The 19,856-nt window shown below is 43.8% G+C and overlaps 1 long non-coding RNA gene across 1 annotated transcript; it reads left to right on the top strand.

Annotated features, from left to right (window-relative positions):
* The first annotated feature begins 225 nt into the window (after positions 1-225).
* Positions 226-5,036, top strand: LOC141088754 (uncharacterized). Its single transcript, XR_012232048.1, has 5 exons — positions 226-346; positions 582-638; positions 3,747-3,768; positions 4,701-4,719; positions 4,976-5,036. It is a non-coding gene; the product is annotated as an uncharacterized lncRNA (long non-coding RNA).
* The last annotated feature ends 14,820 nt before the right edge of the window (positions 5,037-19,856 follow it).

Raw genomic sequence — 19,856 nt, 5'->3', positions numbered from 1 at the left:
GACAATCTCCACATTACTGCCTAGGAATTTAGAATGAGATGTTATAAAATTCTGTATCCCTACACTTATATGGTGTATAAGTATAATAACAATATAAAAAAGATTATAAGATGCTTCTTCGGATATGTGTTCATGTGTGTGTGGGGGAGCGGGGTGTTGTTTTCTATAATTTGCTGTATTAAGTTATTTACATATATTTATAAATGCTCCAATACTTTATTATACAGGATTATACTGTCCTCTCATTGGCTGCAAGGACATTCTAGAATGCTGTGACCTCACAAGGTCGGCGCTATGGGCAACCGCTCTCCCGGAACTCCTTTGAGGGCTACAGTAGACGAGGAGAGTGAGTATGCGTGTCTTATGCTCCTGCCCTGACCTTATTATTTCCCATTTCCTAGCTATATAAGTTTCTGATTTCTTGTAATAAGTTTCCCCTATTTCCCAATTCTCATGTCCCGTACATTTTTAAACAGAAAACCTTATATTTGTTAATTAGTAACAGCAATATTTACCATTGATAAAATTGGCATTGGAGATTAGTCTATTTATAAGGAAACTTCTCTATTTGTCCTATTCAGGATTGTGCGATTATTTCTACTAGAGAAATGGCGAGCAAAAATGAGAGACCAATCTATGTAAGTTCCAGATAAGAAAAGTCATGTAATTCAGATTAGTGACTGTAACGCTGTCTCTATATGTGTATATAATAATGAATGTCTGATGTCCGTTCTTCATGCACAGGCAATGCCTGGACCAATCAGATTGGTATAATAACAACGATAGCAAAATCGCTTTTTTTTTTTTTTAAGTGTTGAAAAAAAATACAGATATTCGCAAAAGAGCAAAAATTCACTTGAGTCGTCATTTTTGAATATCCGTTACATTGTTGTTTTCTGGTCAATGGAGCTGGGCAAGGGCTTGTTTTTTTGCCTGGTGACCTGATGTTTATATTGATAATATTTTGGGGTAGTTATGGTGCTTTGATTGCTGTTATGTATTTTTTGGTGGAGTTGTAGCAAACAAAACTTGCAATTTTGGCATTTTGATTTTTCTTATGCTTTGCAGTTTCTATAGATTGGGTCAATTAATTTTATATTTCCATAAATTGGACTTTTCTGAACAGGTTGATACCAAATACAGTATGTGTATTTTTTATTTTTTCTTCCTTTAATATTAACTGGAGGAAAGGGGGTTGATTTGATTTTTTTTTCCTTTTAAAGGGAACCTGTCATGTCCTTTTTCACATGTAAACTGTCCCCAGTGCATTATTAGTAATGCAATATGTGTCACTAACATGTTTTTTCATTAAAAACGACGCTGTAATGATGTCCGAAAAGCACTTTATATGGTTAGATTGTCCTGCTCAATTAGTCATAGGGGTGTGCTTCATTTTATTCAGTCATGGTTGTCGCCGCCCACGCAATCTGAATGATGCTCCTGGAGTTGCGCTGACGTCACTCAAATCCACTTTGAAAAATCCTGCGCTTGCGCAGTTTATAGTAGAGCAGCGCTTATGCAGCGTTGATCATCGACTTGCGCATGTGCCATGACGAGCGGCTCCCTGCGCTTAAGCCTTAATATAACATAATGTGCATAAGCCGATCCCATCACCAGCTGATGCAAATCTGCGCACAGACGCCGATCATTCCGGCAGCGTGTACGCTTCCTGGCTTCAGAGACGCACACTGTGCATGACCGGAAGACCGGCAATGTGGCGGCTCGTGCAAATTATGTTATCAAGCCCATAGGGGTGTGATGACATGGAAAGATGGCTGAGTAGCCTGGGGAACTAACGCCCCACCATCTAATCAAAGCCCTCAATAGTATAGGAAAAGCGGAGGTTATACATGATTTTTTAAAGCATTTATTTAACCCCTTCACAACCTTGGAAGTATCCATATGACATGGTTGACTGGTACTTACCGACCTTTGACGGATGGCGGTCTTCTGAGAACAGCGGCTGTGAGCGCACCATAGCTGATTCTGACAGCTGACACCCGGCAGGATCAGTGATCGCACCGCTCCGAGCACTTTATCCCACTATACCCTATATCGATCACAGTATTTAGCAGGCATGCAGAGAGAGGGAGCCTCCTCTGCTCTTTGATCAGCGCCCCGTTGCCATGGTGATCTGATGTCATCATGACGATATCAGGTCACCAGAGCTAGCAAACTAGCCACTTCAGGCTCAGAGCTTGGTGCAGCAAGTTGGTCTGCCAGTGCAGCGCTGAGAGTTTGTAAAGCATGGCAAAGCTCCTGCATCCCCATGCTTTACAAGTGATCAGACTGCAAAAAGTGAAAGTCCCATAGTAAGACAAAGTAAAAAAAGTGAATTTTTTTATAAAAATATATAATATATATATATATATATATATAAAAGAACAAAATAATTTGAAAACAAATATATATATTAAACCCATAAATAAATATTTTTATTAAAAAAATAAATAAAAAGCACATGCATTTGCTATCGGCGCGTCCAGAACGACCCGCTATATAAAACTGTCCCACTAGTTTAACCCCTTTAGTGAAAACTAAAAAAAAAAAAAAGAACAATGCGTTATTATCATACTTGAGAACAAAAAGTGGAATAAAATGAAGTGTTCACTTTCTTCTTATTGTGTGTGTTAATTAACCCTTCAATAACTCTAGGATTAGTAATGGATAGGTGTCTTATTGACAACTCTCCATTACTAAGCCGGGTTTAATGTCACCTTACAATAGCAAGGTGGCATTAACCCCTTATTAACCCCACTTGCCATCACTACAGGGAAGAACCCGACATATCTCCAGAATAGGAGCATGTAATAGACATTTCTGGGCAGCTGCAGGCTGCTCTTTTTAGGCTGGGGGGCCAAGATCAATGGCACCTTACCAGCCTGAGAATAGCAGCCCCCAGCGTCGGGTTTTCATTCATTCTTCTCTCCTGCTCGCTATTGCCAGCAGAGCAGGAGAGAAGAATGACAGCCGCGTTCAGCACCAGCTGCCAGGGAACAGCGCTTACTGTAGCGCTTCTTCCCCGGCGGCCATCCGTGTGGTCCTGATGCGGCACACGTGCGGCAAATGGTTGCCACACGTGCGCTACACGGATGTACCACGTATCCACACAGACACGGATAGCTCCTGGAACGTTTTTTCCGGTACCAGAATTATCTCGACGTGTGAGACTGCCCTGACAGCGGTCAGAATTGTAAAGGTGAAAACAGGCTTGGGAGCTGAAGGAGTTAACTGAATTATATTACACAGGGCTGGTTAGGCATAGAGTTTAATCACACATAGCTCAATGCTGCTGGATTGGAGGGCATGGGGGGCCTGATAGGTTCCCTTTAGAGCAGATGTAGTAATGCAGCTATAGCAGTTTGCCCTCATTTTTAAACCCAAATAAATATGTACATAATGGGCGCAGCGACAGAGAGTCATAATACACAACTAATGTAGAAATATATTCCACATATCTTAGACTTGGAAAAGTGGAAAATAAAGTCTGATGCCACCCGGAGTTGTCAGCAGATGCCGGGTCACATACCAGGCGTGCTGTTTATGGACTGTATGAATGCTGCATGGGGCACGGACTGACGCTCTGCTCATAGACTGCGCTAGTATTAATAAATCTGTCTTGTGTGATAATGTAGTCTGTTCATTATCCAGTGTAATAGAAGCCTATGAGTATGTTATGTACAGGACAATGTAAGAAGCTGGAATATTTCATGGACTTTTTATACTTCTCTGTTTTACTTTTACAGCCTGCAGTGATTAACATCCCATGTAAGTATTCACATTCTCACAAGCATTTATAGCATTTATACCTCTCCGTGCCCCCTGCTCCGGTCTGTGCAGGGTGGGGACTGAGGCTTTCTACAGCAGGCGCGATCCAGTGACGTAATGGCGCCTGCTGAGCCTCAGACACACAGGGGCAGGCGAAGGGTGGAACAAGAAGCCGATGGTAAAATTATGATGACAGTTGGGGTGATGGGGAACAGAGCCAGCACTCCTCAGGACTCACGGCCGTGTGGTCCCCCGCTATTGATGTAACACCCCTGCACTCTAGTAGTGACTGTACGGCCAGGATCACACATGTGAGAAACTTGGCCGAGTCTCGCATGTTAGTACCCGGCACTACCACCGCCACTCGAAGTGCAGAGTGTGGCTGCATAGCAATACATGCAATCGCACACTCCACTCCTGAGTGCCGTCGGTAGTGCCAGGTATTAACATGCGAGACTCGGCCGTGTTTCTCGCATTTGTGATCCCGGCTTATAGCCGAAACCTGGATGCCAGATCAGATCTGATTGTAAGGAAATCTCTGTACGATCACTTTGTACAGGAAGGGCTCAGTCACATGGCTGTTTATGTATCAGGTGTGCTCTCAGTATTTTTCACTGCCCCTTATATTCTATGGCGCTAGTAACATGTCAGCAGTGGGGAGAATTGTGGATCACACTCAGCCATTGACCGAATACTAGGAGAAACTTGGGAAATTGCATACAAGAGAAATGACATACTGATGGTAAAAATGGGCACATGGACTAAAAAAGGATAAAAATCGGACATAGCGCACTGATGAAAATTAGTTTGGTTTTGTGCAGATGAGAAAAACAATGACGTGTGAATACGGCCCAAAAATAAGTCGTCCGCTGCAACTGACTGTTATTAACAACTTCAATAAATCTAATTGTAAACTGTTGTTTGCTTTTCAGCTGAAGGTGTAAATCGCAGGTAAGAGTCTTTCTCCTCATTTTACAGTGTGTGGTGCGCATGCGCCACCTCAGCTCCATCCTACAGGGGCATCTCAGGGATGGAGGGTCCGGCGGACGGACCCCCAGCAATCAGCAGCTTATGCCCAATACTGTGGATTGGGGATGAATAAGTGGGAACATCTTTTTTAATAGTTCACATCAATTGCTAGTGTTACCATAACTTGTAGTTAAACCCTTACCTAATCTATACATTGATGTGTTTCCTTGTACTATAGGATGGACGTCACAGGATTACATAAAATAATAGTACAGAAGAGCAGAGATATTGAAAAGAAGATCACAACTTTGTAAGTGATAATAATGTACGATCTAATATAAACCAACCTTCTGGATTCCATAATGATAGAGATGATTCCTTATCTCTGACGACTGATTCATTATATTCTAGTAGAAAAATATTTAGGATTGAGAGTCCTCAGTGGTTGATACCTTTAAATGGCTAACTGAAAAGATGGTGACACATTGCAAGCTTTCCCGACTGCTCAGGTCTCTTCATCAGGCATTGACTAATACAAAATCTGAAGAATCACATATTTATACACAACACAGCACAGAAATAATGCAGTAGATAGGAATCAACCACTGAGGACTCTCAATTCTAAATATTTTTCTATCTCCTGGCTAACACGGTACAAAGATATATATCTTTCTTGTATTCTGGTAGATCTTGTCTGCACTCAATATCTGTCTACACAGAGAGCCGCCATGTATTGGGCACCAGTCATAGATCATACTTTACAGCACAAACATGCCACAACACAGGGATTATTATTTAACTTGTTAAAGGGAACCTGTCAGCAGGGTTGTGCACAGTAACCTACAGACAGTGTCAGGTCAGTGCCGTTATACTGATTCCAATGATACCTGGTGATGAAATCCGTCTTGTGGTTGTTGTTTAATCTTTATTTGCAGTATTCAGCTAATGATATGCCCGTGCTCCAGGGCGGCCTGTGGGGGTCTTCAAGTGGTGCTCTGATTAGCTATTCATCTGTATGGCTTATGACAGGTCACTGATCCCTCATTGATCTGCCCCCTATTTTAAATACTGAATATAATTATGGTTTTTAAAAAAATTCACATTTGTCAGGCAGGCACCGGCGCCTGTACTGCATCATGATGAGGAGTATAATATGGCTGTTTTCATGTTATTTAGAAATTCAGTTTTGTTGTAAAAAAAATAAATTCTTAATTATAATGGCTCGCATTAGCATCTATTTCGTTCCTATAGATGCTACTACGCAGGTACCTCTAAAACAAGAGATAGGGGCACCACCGTCTCTATAAAGCACAGTAGGATCCAACCAAGCCCATTCAGAGGACAATGCAGAGACAAGAAAAAAGGGGATGGGCTATACTAGGGGGATCACCACAGACAATTGGTTGGCGTATAAATAGACAATTTTATTATTTACATTTAGACATGTATAAACCACACAAGAGATAAAAACATAAAAAAGTCACAAATGTGACTTGACAAACACATAACTGGCTCGCAATAGAGCCTTCACCCAAGAGGTGTACTCCACAAGGGACTTGCCTATATAAACAGCATATCAAAGGGTGACCAAGTGTATCAAGAAATGAGGAGGGTTGTGCAATCCCTCAGTCCAAAACACTTGGAATTATTCAGAGGTAAGTATAGCCCTTAAATAGGTTGAATATACAAAATACCCTTGGTCACCATGACCCAGAATGCCTATCAGGAAGAAATTGTAAAACAAGCATATGGTCATCATCAAATGGGTACAACACCAAGATCAAAAAATAAACCCAGACAAGCATAAAAACCCTGATAGGAAGAGCCTATAACCATAAATGGTGGTATATGGAGTAACAAAAATTGCAGAGTCCATGTGGGGCAACCTCAGGGGGAACAAGATATCTTGATGATGACCATATGCTTGTTTTACAATTTCTTCCTGATAGGCATTCTGGGTCATGGTGACCAAGGGTATTTTGTATATTCAACCTATTTAAGGGCTATACTTACCTCTGAATAATTCCAAGTGTTTTGGACTGAGGGATTGCACAACCCTCCTCATTTCTTGATACACTTGGTCACCCTTTGATATGCTGTTTATATAGGCAAGTCCCTTGTGGAGTACACCTCTTGGGTGAAGGCTCTATTGCGAGCCAGTTATGTGTTTGTCAAGTCACATTTGTGACTTTTTTATGTTTTTATCTCTTGTGTGGTTTATACATGTCTAAATGTAAATAATAAAATTGTCTATTTATACGCCAACCAATTGTCTGTGGTGATCCCCCTAGTATAGCCCATCCCCTTTTTTCTTGTCTCTACGCAGGTACCTCTGCTGCCACCATTTTGCTAGAGAAAAAAATAATTAGTCTCCATCAAGATGGCACCTGCGCAGTAGCATCTATCACGCGATACATATTACTATATTTGTAAATAATGTGAAAACAGCCATATTATCTACCTCATCATGTTACAGTGCAGGCACCGGTGCCTGTCTGATGAATGTGAATTTTTTTTTCAAGCCAAAATTCTATGCAGTAGGTAAAATAGGGGAAGGTCAGTGAAGGATCAGTGACCTGTCATAAGCCATACAGATGCATATGTAAGCAGAGCAGCACATAAAGCCCCATCCACAGCCCTGCCCTCTCACAGCCCCGCCCACTCACAGCCCCACCCACACACAACCCCGCCCACTGGCCACCCCGGTTCACGAGAATCTCATTAACTGAAAACTGCAAATAAAGATTAAACAACAACCACAAGACAAATTTAATCAACCAAGGTATCCTTTTTTTCAGAATAACGGCGCCAACTTGACACTTACCGTAGTTTAATGAGCACGATCCTGCTGACAGGTTCCCTTTAAATGGGGAGGAGGAGAAAACACATGAGCCATTATTGTATTATGGCTTCTTAGAAAGAAAAGACATACACTTTCTGTAGTGATCTGTATACAGAGCTCATCTGAGAGTTTTCCCAGTGAACAGTCTGCAGTGTATTAGAATGTATGGAGGCTGCAGAAGACAATATTCACTTTGTGGTACATAGTTAGAAAATCATCAATAAATGTAATCAATTATGTTTGGAATAATCATCTATTATAAATTTAAAAAAGGGAAATTATATGGACAAGATAGGGCACGGTATCGTTTTCTGCCAGCAATCTTCTAGCTCTCTAGGTATCCTCATACAGAAACGTCCTCTGTTGGCAGCTGCTGGCAGACAGAATTTGAGGATTTCAATAGCATCTCTCACCAGGATTTTGCTATCGCATCTAAAAGCAACAATTTCAGCAATGTGTCACTTACTGAGCTGCTTGCTGCAGTTTTGATAAAATCACTGTTTTATGTGTTGCAGATCTATCAGTTCTCTGAATACTGAGCTCTGTCTAACCCCAATCCACTGATTGGGAGCTCAGTGAAAACTGTGCATGGGCAAAAGACTACCAATAAGTAGAGATGGGCGGACACCTGGATGTTTGGGTCCGGCGTTTTTGGCCGAACAGTTACAAAAAGTTCAGGTTCAGGTACTAGAACAGTACTTGGACCAAAACCCTGACCCCTCTCACTTGGACGGTCTGAGCATCCAGTGTTTGCCATGTCATGTGCATGACAGCGCGTCATACACTGCTTCTGCTCAGCTGTAAAATCATCACCACTGGTCAGACTGCCGTGGTTCCCACACTGCCAAAAAACAACATGAGCCCACAGCTGTGATTGGAGGTGTAAAGTTTTCCTCCGGTCACTGGGGCTCACCTGATGGGACTACTGCTCCCATCAGCCGATGCCTGCTGCTGCTAATAAGGCACCCATATATTGGTTATCAGTCATGCTTGTTATATATTTGATTTTTAAGAGGTTTTGGAAAAGTTTTTTTTTCCTGAAGCTTTCTTTGCTGCCTTCTGATTAGACAGTGCAATCTTTTGTGGTTTCCTTTTGGATCCACATACATATCCTGCAGATAGTAAATGGAGCTCTCAACCTCTCTATTCTGTCTTTCAGTCACTGAGGGGTCAGATGTCCACCTCTCTATTCTGTATGCCAGTAATTGGCTTCTTAGTAATAGGCAGATCTCTGGGATGTTTTCACCAGTGGAGAAAACAATGGGATGTTTGTACCAGTGGAGAAAAGATTGGGACTGGGAGAAGAATAAAGTGTCCTGATATCTGTCTTTGAGCATAGTGACTGGTGTCCATCATTCTTTTCTATTTCTGATCTATGACTTTCTTCTTGAAAGTTAGAGGGACTATATGGGACGATGAGACACAGCTCCTCTGATAGGCAAGACTTCATTACACAATATTGCCGGCTGAGAAAGTTTTATTTTAAGTGATTATCTGGACTCCTATTTATTTGCTTTTATTTCTTTGCAGAAGAACAAGGAGCGAGAAGCTTCCATCAAGGTAAATGCAAGTGGCGGAACGCCTGTAATCGCCCCGTGTAACAGGCCCTTTAGTTATTACATGAGTCAGTGACGATCTGCAGATCTTTCCATGCATCTATAATATCATAAGATACATACATAAGATCTTTACATAACATCATGATAAATCAATATAAATCATTGTATTGTGAGAAATTCAGTGTAGTTTTTATAAAAACCATAAATACGTAAAAAGTGTTGAAAAACTTGTGTAAGTGTTTGGGAAATTAAATTAAATCATCAGTATTTTCCCCATTGTTTATTGGGCTTGAGTCCCAGCGTTCAGCGCTCTGTATATATTACATGACTACTTTATTCTTCAAGTCAAGTCCAATTTCACTGACTAGACAACTTATTTTTTTTGTTTTACAAACTAATATTCCCTTCTAAAGCCACAATATATTTTTCTTTTAATAATTACTAAGACATGTCCTGTATTTTCTGGACTACAAGATGCACTTTTTTTTAGCAAGAAAAAAAAAATCATGCTTAAAAAAAGTGTGTGTCTAAGCCTTGTTCACACAATACGTATTTGCTGCATTTTTTTGGCTGCATTTTTAAATGCAAATTTTAAGCTGCATTTTACAATACATCAAAATCTATGAGATATTAAAAATCTGATGCACGCACGCTGTATTTTTTTTTCCTGACTGAATTGGAAAACGGCTGTGGTTTTGCAAACTGCGACATGTAATTTCTTTCACTGTTTTGTTTCAGCGTTTTTTCACCCATAGAAAGCAATGAGTAAGTGCAAACATGCAGCAAAAACTGCAGGTATCATGTTTTCCTGCAAAAAAACGAAGGAAGTTGCATCATGTTTTTTGGGGGCACTAGACAAGCATTGTTTAACCCCTTCCGGACAATTAACCATTTTCTGTTTTCGTATTTTCCTCCCCTTCTCCCAAGGGTCATAACTTATTTTCTGTCCACATAGACATATAAGGGCTTGTTTTTGTGGGATGAGTTGAACTTTTGAATGACACAATTTATTTTACCATAAAGTGTACTGGAAAAAGAGAAAAAAATTCCAAGTTTGGAAAGTGCAATTCTCACACTGTTTTAACCGCAGACTTTATACCTTGTCATAATAACCCATCGGTGCAGAGAGGTGGAATGGATGATGCGATTTTGATTGTCGCGTGTTATATCCTACTGTAGGTGATTGATAGCGGGATTTAACTGGACAACAGCTGCCGGTGGAACACCCCTCCTCCCGCAGCTGTTAAGTCACATGATGGCTTTTTGAGTATAAGTCATAAGTCGTGAAGGGGTTAATAGATTCAATCACAAAATGACAAATTTCTTAAGTCAAAAACTGAAAATGTAATAGATTAACAGTTACGGCTGTTATAGGTAAGTTCTGGCTGTTTGTCACAGCCATTATCTGCTGGTTATGGGGTAGGCTCTCCCCGTGAACCCACTCCATGCACCCACTACCACCTTGCACACTATGTATGGTGAATGTCAGTAAAGTGTTAATCCATGAGTTTTATTCCCTTGAATGGTGCAAGCTCAGTACCAGCACTTCCATTCATTCGGACAGTGACCAGGACAGATTATAAACTGTGCTACTTACCTACTGTACCAGGCGTTCAGAAGACCTCCTCATATTTCATGAGTCTGCTGGACATTTGTAGAGTAAGCGAGTGTACACAATATCATGGTATCTCAGGAAATGGAGGATATCTTTTCTTAACACTCATGGTACCTTGTTTCTATCTTTTTTTTAGGCTTCAATTCTTCTTCTCCGGCTTCGTTTTTTTCAGAAAAAACAAAAACAGTGAGTATACAAGATCCCTTTTGCACGTCACCCCAGGTTTCACTGTCATTCTGTAATGTGCTGCCTCTAGCTTCATGATTGAAATTTCCAGTTCGCTAAATTTTTACTACTTACTAGGTGGTGTAATTCATTGCAGTCATTATGAAATCAAACAGGATTTTTTATGTCTGCAGTTATTTGCATTTGGGCATGTAAAATATAATTTGCCAATGGCAAAAAACTCCAAATCTGTATAATAAACGTTAATATACAGATCAGACCAACATGAAATTTCTTTTTGCATCTTTTTTATTCTCCTTCAGCCCCTCCATGTATCCAGCTTAACAGGGCTGAGCGGTCCTATTCTTCCGAAGTTTAATTGCCCAGGAGCACACAGCTTCTCCTTGGTGCTTCAGGCCAGTTCACCATCCATACTCTTCCAAACAGCCTATGGAGAAATAAAGAGACAAACAGGGGGCATGCTCGACTGAAAGCATTGGAGCTATGGGATGGCAACATGAGGGGGAGGTTATTAAAACATAAATATCTTTATACTGTATGCAGGTGCCACTAACCACATAATTTTAAGTGCATTTCCTAAATTTATTTCTGCAAAATCATGCAATCGAGCCACGTGATACCGGGAGGGAAAATATTAATTAGGCACAACTTGGCCATTTCAATTAGGGGTGTATTCGGTTTTGTTGACAGCGGTTTAGATATTAATGGCTGCGTGTTGAGTTATGTAGAGATACTTTTTTTTCATGGGACAACACAGTATTTACAAAAATGTGAGGGGTATACTCACTTTTGTGATATACTATAGATCCTGAGGATAGCACATAAATATCTTGTAGCTGGAATGCGCTTTAAGACTGTTTGTTATATCTCCACTCTATATAGGAAAAAATGAGAAACCACCGCCGATACCACCTGGCAAACCACCGCCGATACCACCTGGCAAACCACCGCCGATATCACCTGGCAAACCACCGCCAAAACCAACTGGCAAACCACCACCGAAACCAACTGGCAAACCACCGCCGATACCACCTGGCAAACCACCGCCGAAACCATCTGGCAAACCACCACCAATACCACCTGGCAAACCACCGCCGATACCAACTGACAAACCACCGCCAATACCACCTGGCAAACCACCGCCAATACCACCTGGCAAACCATCGCCAATACCACCTGGCAAACCACCGCCAATACCACCTGGCAAACCACTGCCAAAACCAACTGGCAAGCCACCACCGAAACCAACTGGCAATCCACCACCGATACCACCTGGCAAACCACCGCCGAAACCATCTGGCAAACAACCGCCAATACCACCTGGCAAACCACCGCCGAAACCAACTAGTAAACCACCGCCGAAACCAACTGGCAAACCACCGCCGATACCACCTGGCAAACCACCGCCAATACTACCTGGCAAACCACCGCCGATACTACCTGGCAAACCACCGCTGATACTACCTGGCAAACCATCGCCGAAACCACCTGGCAAACCACCGCCGATACCACCTGGCAAACCACCGCCGATACCACCTGGCAAACCACTGCCGAAACCAACTGGCAAACCACCGCCGATACCACCTGGCAAACCACCGCCGATACCACCTGGCAAACCACCGCCGATATCACCTGGCAAACCACCGCCGATATCACCTGGCAAACCACTGCCGATACCACCTGGCAAACCACCACCGATACCACCTGGCAAACCACCACCGATACCATCTGGCTAACTACCTGGCAAACCACCGCCGATACCACCTGGCAAACCACCGCCGATACCACCTGGCAATCCACCGCCGATACCACCTGGCAAACCACCGCCGATACCAACTGGCAAACCACCGCCGATATCACCTGGCAAACCACCGCCGATATCACCTGGCAAGCCACCACCGATACCACCTGGCAAACCACCACCGATACCATCTGGCTAACTACCTGGCAAACCACCGCCGATATCACCTGGCAAACCACAGCCGATACCACTTGGCAAACCACAGCCGATACCACCTGGCAAACCACCGCCGATATCACCTGGCAAGCCACCACCGATACCACCTGGCAAACCACCACCGATACCATCTGGCTAACTACCTGGCAAACCACCGCCGATATCACCTGGCAAACCACCACCGATACCACCTGGCAAACCACCGCCGATACCACCTGGCAAACCACCGCCAATACCACCTGGCAAACCACCACCGATACCACCTGGCAAACCACCGCCGATACCATCTGGCTAACTACCTGGCAAACCACCGCCGATACCACCTGGCAAACCACCGCCGATACCACCTGGCAAACCACCGCCGATACCACCTGGCAAACCACCGCCGATACCACCTGGCAAACCACTGCCGATACCACCTGGCAAACCACCACCGATACCATCTGGCTAACTACCTGGCAAACCACCGCCGATACCACCTGGCAAACCACCGCCGATACCACCTGGCAAACCTCCGCCGATACCACCTGGCAAACCTCCGCCGATACCACCTGGCAAACCCGATACCGATTATTAAAGCACCAGAATATTTTTTTAAACCTAGTTTATGCTCTATTGTAATTTATGACACCCTGAATTTCACTTCATTTCCTGCACCGAATCTGAGTACATGCTGCACTCCACACTAGGCAACACCCTTTGCTTTTTCTTCTAAATTCTCAACCAGAGCTAGCACTGCCTGGCCTAGGTGTCCAGCCCTGTCCTCCTCCCACCCACTGCGCAATCATTGGCTGTTAGAGATCAGTGCTGGAGCAGATACTAGCATTCATTCCAGCATTGGAACTGACTGAGCAGTGATCCTGTGCTTCCATCTGTGGCAGTGCAGCACCGATCACTACACTTCACACCACAATGGTGATAACATTGTCACATGTCTTCTATTGCCCATGGGCGTAATGGTTGCAATCATAGTGGGTGCAATCGGGTATATAGTGGAGGGGGGCCCTTACTTCAGCTGTATGTGCATCCAAGGAGGCACAATCAGCTGAAATGTGTTGCAGCGCGGAAACGCACTGGGTCCCTGCACTGCAATCCATACCGCCAATCAGGACAGCAGCTGAAATCGGCATGCATGGCATTGTCCTCGCACGGCAGGAATGTTATCCCACATACACATGCTGGGGTTACATGATGTTTGGTCACAACTTAAATCAAGCTGCCAAACTTCTCTTCATGCCGCTGTTACAGGTGAGGAGGGTCACAGTGCGACCCCTGCAGTGGTGTGACAAGTTCTGATTTTTTTTTCAATCTGCTTGTCACGGTACCCAGGGGTTGTAATGTGACCTAGTCACTTTATTTCTGCTGCTATGTCATGTAGCAGCAGTTTGCAATGTTTTCATGCTGCACAACCTGTGCCATGGCCAAAATCATTGTGTAACCCAGAATCAGTCTATAATACAGTGTACTGTAAAGCCGAAAAAAAGGTTTCCAGGACTCCACGGGAATCCAATTAGGGTCATGCAAAGTTACACATTCGGTCAAGAAATATTAAACTCTTGTATTACATGCCACATTCAGCCAGGATGCTTGTGACAGAATACTTGAGTCTGTGTAATGTGTAAGTATATATATATATATATATATATATATTGTTTTACATATAGAAATGTAACCATATGAATAGAGGCAGATGTATAGTGGTATACGGCAAAAATAAATAGCAGCACTCCAGGCATGAGATAGCGAAAAAAACTGATCTTTATTCACCCAGGTATGCACAACATTACAAACTGTGAACCTTTCTCAAACCATGAACTTTCTAAACACGGTACATATAGGTTATACTCTATAATCAGTGATTAATCAATATACATCAGGGAGCATGGTGCATATGTACAGGGCCGGCTCCAGGTTTTCATGGGCCCCGGGGAAAAGTGTCTCAGTTGGCACTTTTACCACATACCACGATTCATGATGCAGATACAGCAGAGAAATACAGGTATAATACAATGCCAAAGATTTCACTTACTTCTTACATTACATGATTGATATCTCTTGTAAATTCTACAATAGCTCAGGAGCTGGACAGGGTAGTCCTCTATACAGTATGATGGACCCCATGTAATGCTCAAGTATATGATGGACCTCATATATTGCGATAAACATTTAAAAAAAAAAAAGTGAAATCCTCACCTCTCCTCGCTGGCTGCTGCTCTCCTCCAGACTCCTCAGCGTCGCAGTCATCCGGCTTTTTGCTCTGTGACTGATCAGAGCAGAGGGCGCACACTAGTCACGTCATCACGCCATCTGACCTGAAACATCACAGAGTCAGAAGACGTGAAAGAAGATGCAGTGGAGGAACGGGGAGAGGCAAGTATTGCAAGTACTGGGGCCCTGAGCAAGTAGGGGGCCCACTCACCAGCGCTAGCACCAGGTCCCCATAGCATGTCGATGTCCCTGACGGCGAGTGGGCCCCCCAGTCTGCTCAGGGCCCTGACACTTGCCTTGGTGCTGATGCTGACCCTGCATATGTATACAGTGCAATAATATCAATCTCCTCATGTGTCATTAAGCATATAATAATAATAATTCATTTTATTCTGTGCCAGTTCACAGGTATTGTGCATATAATATTAAGAAAAACCTTAATTGCTTAATATTGATAATGGGATAACACTTGTGTTATAATTAGTGTTGAGCATTCCGATACCGCAAGTATCGGGTATCGGCCGATATTAGCGATATCGGAATTCCGATACTGACTTCCGATACTTTTGTCATATCGGATACCGGAATCGGAAGTTCCCATCATGCTATGAGCCTGCTTGCTTTGATTAAGCCAATGGGAATCCTCCGAAGTGTGGGCACATCCTGTTAGGCATGTAGGCATGTTAACTATTGGCATGGCTGTGATTGGCTGCCGAAATGATGTCATGATGCACTATAAAAGCCACCGCAGCCGCCATTTCTGGTTCACTCTGCTGTGAATTCAGTTAGGGACAGGCTGCTGTAGAAGACTGTGAGGGACAGTTAGAAATAGCGATTCCACCAAACATCTAGTGCTTTACCCAGGCTACATAAACCACCACTGTAGCCTTCTTTGCCCTAGCAGCAGTGTTCACAGCTGTCTGCAAGGGCTGTGTGAGTGCAGCTCACGCTGTGGAGTGGGTCCTGCAGCCACGTCAGGTTGTAGGCTGCTCAGCGTGCCTCACTGCTGCCTCATACATCTTTTAATTTTTGAGCTGCATTTTTTACATAATTTCAATCTAGTGTGCTTCCATCCGTATCCATATACGTTGGTTGCAAACACTAGTAGTAGACAGCGGAGCCTTTCTGCAGCCTTTCAGTGCTAGTGTCCACTTTGCTGCACTGTTCACGGCTGTCTTAGAGGTCTCTGACTGTGTGTGAGTGCAGCTCACGCTGAGTAGTGTGTCCTGCAGCTACGTCTGGTTGTAGGACGCTCAGTGTGCGTCAGTGCCTCACACATATTTTTAGTTGAGTGCAGCTCATTTTTTCTTCTATTAGTGTGCATCCATAATAATAATAAATAATATAATAATAAATTTTATTTTTATAGCGCCGACATATTCCGCAGCACTTTACATTTCAGAGGGGATTTGTACAGACAATAGACAAAATAACGTCCGATTGTCTCTGGCATGGGAGGGCTTTGCGATCCCATTTGTAAGTTTATTGAATATTATCTTCATCCTTTAGTGGAGACGCTGCCCTCCTATGTCAGGGACACTACGGACGTCCTGACGAAATTAGATGGTCTCCATCTTGAATCAGACATGCTGTTTGCCACGATTGATGTAGAGTCTCTGTATACATGTATTGGACATAGAGACGGATTGGAAGCTGTGGGGTTCTTCCTTGGAATGAGTCATTTAGACCCGGCCTTACGATCACTGATCTTAGAACTGCTTGAGTTCATTTTAACTCACATTTTAACTCACAATGCGTTTTCAGGACACGCTTAAAATTGTGGGGATTGGGGACTAATCGTATTGACCTGGGAAGTGCATTCCAAAGAATTGGCGCGGCACGTGTAAAGTCTTGGAGACGGGAGTGGGAGGTTCTGACTATTGAGGATACTAACCTCAGGTCATCAGCAGAACGGAGGGCGCGGGTAGGGTGGTATACTGAAACAAGGGAGGAGATGTAGGGTGGTGCTGAGCCATGGAGGGCTTTGTGGGTGAGGGTAATAAGTTTATACTGAATTCTGGAGTGGATGGGTAGCCAGTGTAATGACTGGCACAAGGTAGAGGCATCGGTGTAACGATTGGTGAGGAATATGATCCTGGCTGCAGCATTCAAGACAGATTGGAGAGGGGAGAGTTTGGTAAGAGGGAGACCGATTAGAAGAGAGTTACAATAGTCGAGACGAGAATGAATAAGAGAAACAGTAAGAGTTTTTGCAGAGTCAAAAGTAAGAAAAGGTCGAATTCTAGAAATGTTTTTGAGGTGCAGATGACAAGAGCGAGCCAGTGATCGAATGTGGGGGGCAAAGGAAAGCTCGGAATCAAGTATGACCCCAAGACAGCGGGCATGTTGCTGGGGAGTAATAGTGGAACCACACACAGAAATAGCAATGTCGGGTATAGGTACATTAGTAGCGGGAGGGAACACCAGGAGTTCAGTCTTTGACAGGTTCAGTTTCAGATATAGTGAGGACATGATATTAGACACAGCGTTTAGACAATCGCCAGTGTTTTCTAGAAAGGCTGGCGTGATGTCCAGGAGAAGAAGCGTATAATTGGGTGTCATCAGCATAGAGATGGTACTGGAAACCAAATCTACTGATTGTTTGACCAATAGGGGCAGTGTACAAGGAGAAGAGGAGGGGGCCTAGAACCGATCCTTGAGGAACCCCAACAGTAAGGGGAAGGTGAGAGGAGGAGGAACCGGCAAAAGAAACAGTAAAGGAGCGGTCGGAGAGATAGGAGGAGAACCAGGAGAGAACGGTGTCCTTGAGGCCAATGGAATGGAGCATAGTGAGGAGGAGCTGATGATCCACAGTGTCGAATGCTGCAGAGAGATCCAAGAGAATTAGCATGGAGTAATGACCATTTGATTTAGCTGTTAGCAGATCATTAGAGACTTTAGTGAGGGCAGTTTCAGTGGAGTGTAAAGAGCGGAAACCGGATTGGAGAGGGTCGAGAACAGAGTTTTCTGAGAGATAGCGGATAAGACGGGAGTGGACCAGGCGTTCCAGGAGTTTAGAGATGAAGGGAAGATTAGAGACAGGTCTATAGATAGCGGCATAGTTTTGGTCGAGGGATGGTTTTTTAAGTAGTGGATGTATGATGGCATGCTTAAATGAGGAGGGAAAAATACCAGAAGAGAGAGAGAGGTTAAATATTTTAGTTAGGTGAGGGGTGACAGCAGGGGAAAGGGACTGGAGGAGATGTGACGGAAATGGGTCACTGGTGCAAGTAGTTGGGCGAGAAGATGCAAGGAGCCTGCTTACTTCTTCTGTGACTGGTTCAAAATCAGAGAGTGAGTTAGATGCAGTGGGGGAGGGAGGACAGTGCATGGTATGAGGGGATTTGGAGATAATTTCCTGTCGGATCTGGTCAATTTTTTCTTTGAAGTAATTGGCCAGATCGTCAGCTCGGAGCTCCGTGGTTGGGGCCTGTACTCTTGGATTGAGTACAGAATGAAAAGTGTCAAAGAGACGTTTCGGGTTATTGGACAGTGAGGTGATGAGGGTGTTGAAATAGGTTTGTTTGGAGAGGTGAAGGGCAGTGTTGTATGTTCTAAGCATAAACTTAAAATGGATGAAATCTTCGTGTAGATTGGATTTTCTCCACAGACGTTCGGCGCACCTGGAGCACCGCTGCAGGAAACGTGTTTGCACCGTGTGCCATCTACCGTCTCCATCTACGGTGGTTGCAAACACTATATAGGAGTACACAGTGGAGCCTTTCTGCAGCCTGTCAGTGCCAGTGCCCACTTAGCTGCACTGTTCACGGCTGTCTGAGAGGTCTCTGACTGTGTGTGAGTGCAGCTCACGCTGAGTAGAGTGTCCTGCAGCTACGTCTGGTTGTAGGACGCTCAACGTGCGTCACTGCCTCACACATATTTGTCTTTGAGTGCAGCTCATTTTTTCTTCTCCTATTAGTGTGCATCCATCCGTATCCATCAACATTGGTTGGTTGCAAACACTATATACAGTAGGAGTAGATAGAGGAGCCTTTTTTTCTGGCTTGTGCCCTGCCGGCGCAGCCAGATTAGTATTACCCAATTTTTTTAGAGCCTCATCTTTTGCATTGTAGGTTACCTGCCTGCATTGTAATAGCTCCAAAAAGTTGGTGATACTATCAGTTTCAATTCTTTGTTCACATACTTTGAGTTTGTTTCCAACAAAGAAACCACAAAAAAAGTTCACCAAACACTACATTTGGAACTTGTGTAGGCCACATCAGCTCCTATTAAAGTGTAGTCCACACACACACACTTCATAAAATTAGTGTTTCTTGTACCTGTAACCAGCTGTTCAGGAATAAGCACACTAAGGCCCCCCTTTGTACTTTTCTGCCTATCTTAAGCAGTCTGGCAAGATGAAGAAGGCAGGGAGTAAGGCGCATGGGCGTGGAGTTTCAGCAGGGAGAGGACGTGGGAATTCTGCAGGGAGAGGACGTGGGGATTCTGCAGGTAGAGGACGTGGGGATTCTGGGCCTGCTGCGGGCACCAGTGGATCAGCATCCCCCAGTTTTAGCAGGCAACAGTCCTTTATGCGCAGCTTTGTAGGACCTCAACGTACCCCACTGCTGCGGGAGGAACAAATTGAAGCCGTTGTCGGATGGATGGCAGCTAACGCATCGACTTCAATTACTTCCACAGCCTCTCAGGACCAGAGCACCGAAGAGCAACCATCTGTCTCTTCACCACCTGCCAAAGTGCCCAGGAAGTCAGAGAGACATGGACAGGAGCCATCACAGTCTCTACTTCTGT

Source organism: Dendrobates tinctorius, unplaced genomic scaffold (genome assembly GCF_039654945.1).
Source record: "Dendrobates tinctorius isolate UK_male_01 unplaced genomic scaffold, ASM3965494v1 ptg000040l, whole genome shotgun sequence".
NCBI lineage: Eukaryota > Metazoa > Chordata > Amphibia > Anura > Dendrobatidae > Dendrobates > Dendrobates tinctorius.
This window is presented reverse-complemented; position numbering and strand designations above follow the sequence as displayed.